Source organism: Sinocyclocheilus rhinocerous, unplaced genomic scaffold, assembly GCF_001515625.1.
Source record: "Sinocyclocheilus rhinocerous isolate Xijiao unplaced genomic scaffold, SAMN03320098_v1.1 scaffold1004, whole genome shotgun sequence".
NCBI classification, from domain to species: Eukaryota; Metazoa; Chordata; class Actinopteri; order Cypriniformes; family Cyprinidae; genus Sinocyclocheilus; species Sinocyclocheilus rhinocerous.
Genome location: NW_015627248.1, coordinates 1,108,529 through 1,116,889, shown reverse-complemented (window position 1 = coordinate 1,116,889; position 8,361 = coordinate 1,108,529). Strand labels below are relative to the sequence as shown.

The 8,361-nt window shown below is 36.9% G+C and overlaps 1 pseudogene; it reads left to right on the top strand.

The window, feature by feature from the left end:
• Positions 1-7,916, top strand: part of LOC107725793 (craniofacial development protein 2-like) — a 9,965-nt pseudogene extending 2,049 nt beyond the window's left edge.
• Positions 7,917-8,361: the final 445 nt, after the last annotated feature.

Below are 8,361 nucleotides of genomic sequence, written 5' to 3'. Positions count from 1 at the left end.
GTTTACGGGACGTTAAATACAGGTGCGTTGCCCATCCATTCAGATGAACTGAAAAACAGCACAGATCGCTTGGCGGAGAGTGAAACTCTGATGCGCTCAGTCAGAGTGTTCGGCGAGTGAAAATATATCTGAGCTAAACTTATACTTAGCCTCCAACTCACACACTGGCGAGTAAAATCTGAGAATTTATTAGCAATTGGCTAATATTAGACATCATTTAGTCTCCAGAGTGAAGATTTAGTCGCATATGCGAGTGATTTACTCGCAATGTAGAGGGTTGTCAATTCTTAGCAGCATAGGCTTGATAAATACGGGCCCAGATCATTACTTGGTCCATATAAATCTCAAACTCAAACTGCGACGACATGAAGGAAGATCTGAAACTGTCCAACCATTTGCAATTCAAAAGCTTAAAGACCAGAATATTGCAGATGTCTTCACCCTTCAGCTTTCCAATCAATTCCAGGCTTTAGCTGATGTGGCAGAGATAGAAATTGAAATGGCACGACTTCAAGGAAACATTGACCACCTGTGCGCAAGAAGGGATTGGCCGAAAGAAAGGAAGGTGGAAGGAAGAAGGACAGATACAGGCTACACTGACTTCTTTACCATTGGTGTCAGACAAGAATGCATCTTGTCGCCATTCTTATTCATGGTGGCCTTCGATTTTGTCATGAGGAAGGCTATGGCAAGACCAAACACAGGCATTGACAGGGATGGACAGAGCTGCCTCACTGATCTCCACTTTGTGGACGATATTGCTCTGCTCACTGAAAACAGTTACCATTTACAAGAAATAGCATCAAGCTTGCATGAAGAAGCAGCGATAGGCCCGGATTATGCATTAGTACCGAAAAGTCCAAAGTCATGCATACTGATGCTCAAGGTGACATGCCAAGGATTAAAGGGTTACTCCACCCCAAAATGAACATTTTGTCATTAATCACTTACCCCCATGTCGTTCCAAACCCGTCAAAGCTTTGTTCGTCTTCGGAACACAATTTACGATATTTTGGATGAAAACCGGGAGGCTTGTGACTGTCCGATTGACTGCCAAGTAAATTACACTGTCAAGGCCCAGAAAAGTATGAAAGACATCGTCAGAATAGTCCATCTGCCATCAGTGGTTCAACCGTAACGTTATGAAGCGACGAGAATACTTTTTGTATGCGAAGAAAACAAAAATAACGACTTTATTCAACAATTCTCTTCGCATCACTGTAGTGCCATTTTGGAGAATAACCACTGAACGCAAGCAGCGTACGCTATTCTGTGTCAGCCGCGCTGCACGGAAGCACTGTTTTCGTTCAAATCAAAGCGCAAATACACGTAGAAAACGTATCCTTGTGTCGCGGCTGACACAGAATAGCATACGCAGAGACACAGAGACGACAAATTGTTGAATAAAGTCATTATTTTTGTTTTCTTCACGTCTTTCATACTTTTCTGCACCGTGACAGTGTAATTTACTAGGCAGTCAATGGGACAGTCACAAGCCTCCCGGTTTTCATCCAAAATATCTTAAATTGTGTTCCGAAGACAAACAAAGCTTTTACAAAATTTTCATTTTGGGGTGAAGTAACCCTTTAAGGTTGATGGATGCAACATCGAAGAGGTCGATTGGTTTACATACCTCGGCAGCACTATTGGATGAGATGGAGATGCAGAGATCGACGTCAAATGCTGGATTGGCAAGGCATCAACAGTCTTTCAACAAATGTGCAAAATCTGGTCATCTACATCGATCTCACTTAACATCAAGCTTCGCTTATATGCATCTATCATCCTTCTGATGGCAACTTATGCAGCAGAAACGTGGAAGGCATCAGCTAGTATTTCTCTCAAGGTAGAATACTGGGCATTCATTTCTATGACCACCTTACCAATGAGGAAGTCCTGCAACAAAGCAATATGCCAAATATGTATTTATATATGTATATTTATTTTTTATTATATTGGAATAAAATAAAACAATAAGTTCTAGAAAGTTTAGCCAGTACCAGAAGTTCAGCAGTACCAGTAAAAGAAGTTTAGCATAAAACTATGTGCTGTAGACTTTAGGCAGGGTAGCACATTAATTGTAACATATTAGCATATTACAGGTAATCGATGAGCTTTATACAGCGCATTTGACAATATGGAGTCAAAACCTATTGAGCTACAAACAACCTGCCATTTGCATCAGCTATCGACTGTTACACCACCAAAAACCTCAAGTATGCCTGTAACTACCAAGAATTCATCCAACTTCTAGTCGGCGGTGCGACAACCAAACTTCATCATACCAAAAAATTTTTGAGCGCTGCTGCCAGCTGTGCTACACAATCAGGCACATGTGGAAAACGATCGCTGCCCTACACTTACAGTACCATCAACAGCTGTGTTTACAGTGTAATTAGGGGGTCTCCCTCCCCTCCACCATCATCCCCTGCACCCTACCATTCCCCTCTTGTTCCCCAGTCCTTAACCACTGTGGACTCTTCATCTGGCGGCTGTCTCCGCTCTCCTCCACAGTCAGTCACCGCACAACCCAGCATCGGTTGATACGCTAAACCCCAGATGGGGATGAGTGCCTGGTCTTCTGTAATCACTATCACATATGATTCTCAGTTCTGCTATTTAAATCAGACTTCAATATCTTGAAGTAAATAACTGGCTAGTGTTGCACTGCTGAGATACTGAACAGTGATGCTTCTTCAGGCTCTTACACACCACAGAACAAATGCAGGAGAAACTTTTATGATACACTAAAGCACATGGCAACTCAATAGTATGCTCACCTTACATGTTGGGTTCCATTGTTCCAAATATGGGGTATCTCTGGTTTTCATGGGCCTTATCCAGTTGCTGAGGGCCAAATGAGGGGTCCTGGAGGCCCTAAAAAGATCTATCACTTTCCTAGTATCAACTTTTTCTGAAGCTTCTCATATATCTTCTTAAGAGGAATAGAAATAGACACAAATTAAATTGTTGTTGACATTTTAAAGTTTGGGCTCGGTCATTTTTTTGTTTTGTTTTACTTCTCTTGTGCTCACCAAGGCTGCATTTATTTGATCAAAAATACAGCAAAAACTGTAATATTGTGAAATATTATTACATTTTAAAATAACTATTTTCTATTTGAATATGTATTTTAAATGTAATTTATTCCTGTGATGAAAAGCAGAATTTTTTGCATCATTACTCAGTCTTCAGTGTCACATGATCCTTCAGAAATCATTCTAATATGCTGGTTTGCTGCTCATATAAAAATTGTTTAATTATTTTGAATGATGAAAACAGTTGTTGCAAAATTAATTTAATCTAGCCAGAACGCAATCAGTCATTTTAAATGATCAAAATCTCCCAAATGTGTAAAATCACCATAAACTTCAGTATGTCATGAACACTGGGTTGCTTTTCCCCCCTTGTGAACCATCCATCACCCTGTAATATAAAAAAAAATTCTTGGAAATCACTCTGTGTAATCCTGTGTATGTGGGGTTGCCACACCACAAAATCACCATGGCAACAACCCACAAGGAGAACCGTAAAAGTGAAAATACAAAACAGATCATTAGTGCAAAATGATGCCAATGAGCTTCTTTTTTTGGACAAGTGAAGTGAAACCAAATGACCATACTTCCTCAGAACTTCCTAGAAAACATAGATAAGCTTGCAGTGCAAAACTAAGCAGATTCTCCCAGCTGGGTTTCTGCTTTATCTCTGTTTAGTCCACAAACACAAAATCTGTATTTTAGAGTGCATATATGCTATATGACCAAAAATATGTACTGTAGATGATAATAATCAGCACATGCATTTATCAGGAGTGCATAATAATTTGCACACAAAAACATGTCCAAAAGCATGTCCGTTCAATCAATCAATCAAGTAGAATTTAGGACTAAGTGTTGCTCATAATAATAGTAATAATAATAATAATAATCATCATAATAAACTTTATTTTATATAGCACCAAAATAAGCTTCTCAAAGCCCTTTACGTAGTAAAAACAGACTTTGCCATATAAATGAATAAAAATAGAAAATAAAAATTCATACAGTACATGTAACTAAATGTAACCTTAAATAAATAAATAAATAAAAAGTTAGTTTTAGGTAAGACTTAAAAATGACAAAAGACTATGCCTCACAAATATCTACTGGAAGTAAATTTCACAACTAAATAATGTACTCAAGTTTTTTTTTTTGAGTAATTACAAACAATATTTTTGGCATCTTTTGAATAACACTTTGATCAGATACTTCCTTCCAAATTCCTACAACAGCAAAACACGGGATGAAAGATCCCAAAACAGCAGCGTCAACAACTCACACTCCATGTGGACTGGAGTTTAGAGCCACACAAAAATATGTTCCAGAGCAGCTGGGAATGTTACAGAAGGTTCAGATTTAGGCAGTGATTTTAGTATACAGACAGCATGAGATTCGCAAACAGTTAGCCTTGTGCTCACTTGCTTTCTCTGTCTCTCAATCTCTCTGCAATGCGCATTTGTGAAAGTATAATGAAGGCCCACCCATGCATTACAATTAAAGCTAACCATTGTTTTATAGCTGCGCCTCTAGGATCAGGCCACACATTTACCAGTGTGTGTCACTTCCACACAGGCTGTGCTCAGGTAAATACAAGACTAAATGCTTGGAAACTGATTATAGAGCACAAATTACAGACAATAAGCAGCACGCAGTAGCCAAGACACACTGTGGATCACAGAGGAAAATGGTTTCATTCAAGCATCAACATCGTCTCAAATGTCACTCTTAAAAGGGAGACTTAAATATAGATACAAGAGAGGCAATTGTTGACATACAGTAAAATTATAGAGCTACAAAATTAAAGTGGATAACAGTCTACTCTTCTAACTTTCTTTTTTTTTTTTTTTTTTATAAATCTCTGTCTTTTGATTGAATACTCTGCTATCCTGGAAGTTCTGAACACAGCTTGAGACATTGTTGAGACCTCTTAAAGAAACACATCTGTGATCGCTAGGTCTTGTTTGGAGAAAAACCTAAGCTAAAAAAAATCTTAAAAAAAATGAAATAAAAAATACTCTTAATACTCTTACTAATCTTATTTCTGTCTGGGGGAAATAAGTCTATTTAAATAGACTACCAGCGTATGTTTAACGGTATTTGAAGTGGTCTTCATTTTCTTGAGAAATAAATATAATTAAATAAAACAAAATAATTTGTATTACAAACTAATTGTATCTAGTATAGCATTTGTTCTACTGCTCATTTAAATTAAAAAAAGAATGTCTTTAATGTATTATTAGCTAATACATTTACAATTGATGAGAAAATGTAATTAATTATTTTGAAAAAATGTAATAAAATAAAAAGAAAGAAAGAAATCTTAATGGTCCTAAAATATGCTTCATTTTCTTTAATATTATGTATTATTTTTCTTTTCTTTTCTTTTGATTTTGTGGTGAACCATGACTTGCACATGTTTTCGTGTGCAACTTTGCCCTGTATTACAAATGCAACTATTATAATGTATGTTTCTTATATATAAGAAAGATAAAACAACCTTAATAGCTAAAAAGCAGAATATGCAGATTTCAGAAAACTTCCTGACTTAAGCGAAACTCTCCATTTGATCTCTACTTTTTGCTTCCTGGGAAGAATAAATGAGACATCAAAGAGATCAGTATTTTCCAACAGCAAAATACTGCACAAATGCACAGTAATGCAAAAGACACCTTTTATTTTACGACTTCCAAATGCATGTTTATACCACACACGAAACTTTAACCTGCGATTTTCCCAAAGACTTCCTTACTCCAATAACAGGGAAGTGTCTTTACCCTGAGGACACTGTGATCAAATCCATGGAGGGCTGAACACCGCGACCTCACGGTCACAGGTCACTTGTGTGAGCCAGACTTAGCATGAACAGCTTAAACACCTACAAAACTGCTGACAATTTGTCTGAATCCTCTAATTCATTATCGGTATATGATACGTTCACCTAAAGCCAACATAAATTATGCCTGAAAACTATTTTTTTAGGCTTTTGAATCCCACATATACAGTAAATCATCGAAACACGATAACAGGAATTTGCTTCTTTTGTTCCCATAATTTCTCGAAACTCACTTTTTCCAGGTAACAATAATCTAATCGCTGACAAACTGCATTTCCCTCAGAGTAGAAGCTCTGAGAGTAATTTGGTGCGTGTAACACGATCACAGGACTGGAAGCTACATGATTTGTGTGGCGATTTTTCAGACACCACATCCAGAAGTGTGTTATGTTCCAGTAATTATCATATAGGTGCAAATATCATACTCATGATGACCAACAGATGTCTTACATTATAACGGAATGCTTTGGTCGATGGCATGGAAAATGGAAGCACTTTTAAAATCAAATCCAGTTGATTTTTTTACCATCATTATTTTGCCACCAGAGGTGTTGGCTAATATTTGAACAGTATATATAATGACCAAGGATATATTTTCATGCCAAAAAATTTCTTTTTCTGTTGTGCAAGTGAACAAAACTAGTGATTAATTGTTATTATTTAAACACACATACAACTATAGCCTTTGATGTTGGCGCTGCAATCTCAATTTTCTAGTCCCAGTGACGCTACCTCTACTGTGTCGACCATGTAACCGAAGAATAATGGGACCTCAGTTGCACGTTCCAGGAACCTAAAACAAATATAGTTAATCAATCCAGTGTGACAAGCTAGACCTGATGTCTTATTATTGAACATTTCTTGAAGTCCATCCCATATTAGGGTTAACCCATTGTTGTTTTAGGCTTTCTGACAGCACATATGAATTTCAGCAGAGCGGCTTGCTGGGCTTAAATGATTGAACTTATACGTGCGTGTCATATTCAGTGGCGCGTTCAAAGATGTTATCAGTGGAAAACGTGCAACCAGAGAGGGCAGAGGATTTATGGAGCTGATTTATAGGTCTCTCACCTGCTCCCTGTCACAAGCCTTTAGGGATGTAGGTTAACAATGCAGATGCAGGGAATGGAAATTCTTTACATTCTTCAACAAATTACTCCCAACTGACTTTTGGAAAAAAAAGCTGGAAAATGCTGTTAATACATTTATATATACTACTGGTCAAAATTTTGGAGTAATGTTTTTTAAGGAAGTCTGTTATTCTCAGCAAGGCTGCATTTATTTGATTGAAAATATGGTATAAACAGTAATATTGTGAAATATTATTACAATTTAAAATAACTGTTTTCTGTTTTATTATATGTCAAAATGTAATTTATTCCTGTGATGGCAAAGCTGCATTTTCAGCATCATTACTCCAGTCTTCATTGTCACATGATCCTTCAGAAATCATTCTATGCCAGTTTGCTGTTCAAGAAACATTTCTTGTTATCATCAACATTGAAAACAGTTTTGCTGCTTAATATTTTGGATTTGATTTTGAGCACTAAATCAGCATATTAGAATGATTTCTGAAGGATCATGTGACACCAAAGACTGGAGTAATGACTGCTGAAAATTCAGCTTTGCATCATAGGAATAAATCACATTTGATAATATATTGCAATAAAAAAAAGTTATTTTAAATTGCAGTAATATTTCACAATATTATTTTACTTTATTTGGAGCATAAGAGTCCTATTTATCCTATTTATTCCAAACTTGACAATAGTGTACTAAACAGATCAACTGAGTCAAATCTGAATATTGAAAATTGTTTCCTGTGTGAACAGTGTGAAACAAGATAACCTAGTTCTTAAAATGATTTAACCAATTCAGCTGTGAAAAGCCCAAAAGTGTGTTCCTAATTTCCACTCCAAGTACATCAAAGAAACAAAGAGAAATGAGGCAAAAAGCCTGGAAAGTCACTATGTCTTCTATGTTTCAGCTCTCTGGATGTCTCTGATGGTCTGCCCAGCGGATTCAGTCAGTCCGAGCAGTTGTGAAGGATGATGAACGAGTCTCTTTTTCTGCTTACGTGTTAAATTTGAAGGTAAAACCGTCGGATACGTTGGCTAACCTTCCTTTGTGCCGTACAGCTGTGGACGTCAGTCGATCCCTGGAATGGGCCTGGAGAATCTCATTTTGCAAGACTAAAGTAAGAGGATTAAATATAAAGTTATAGGTGCTGATTTGAGTTGTATTGTCTGAGGAGGTCCACAGCCAAGATTTTGTTCACTACTCGCCGTTTCCTGTGTGTTTATACAGGCTCAGAGTCAGCAGAGAGAACCAATTGCTTCCGTAGGAGCATCATTACTCTTATACAGTATACACTTACAGCCACAAGCCTTTTCTTTTTTTGAACGATATGAATATTTTCATTGAAGTGACAGTACAGACATTTATCATTTAAAAAATCTTAAATGCTGCTCTTTTGAACTGTATATAAAA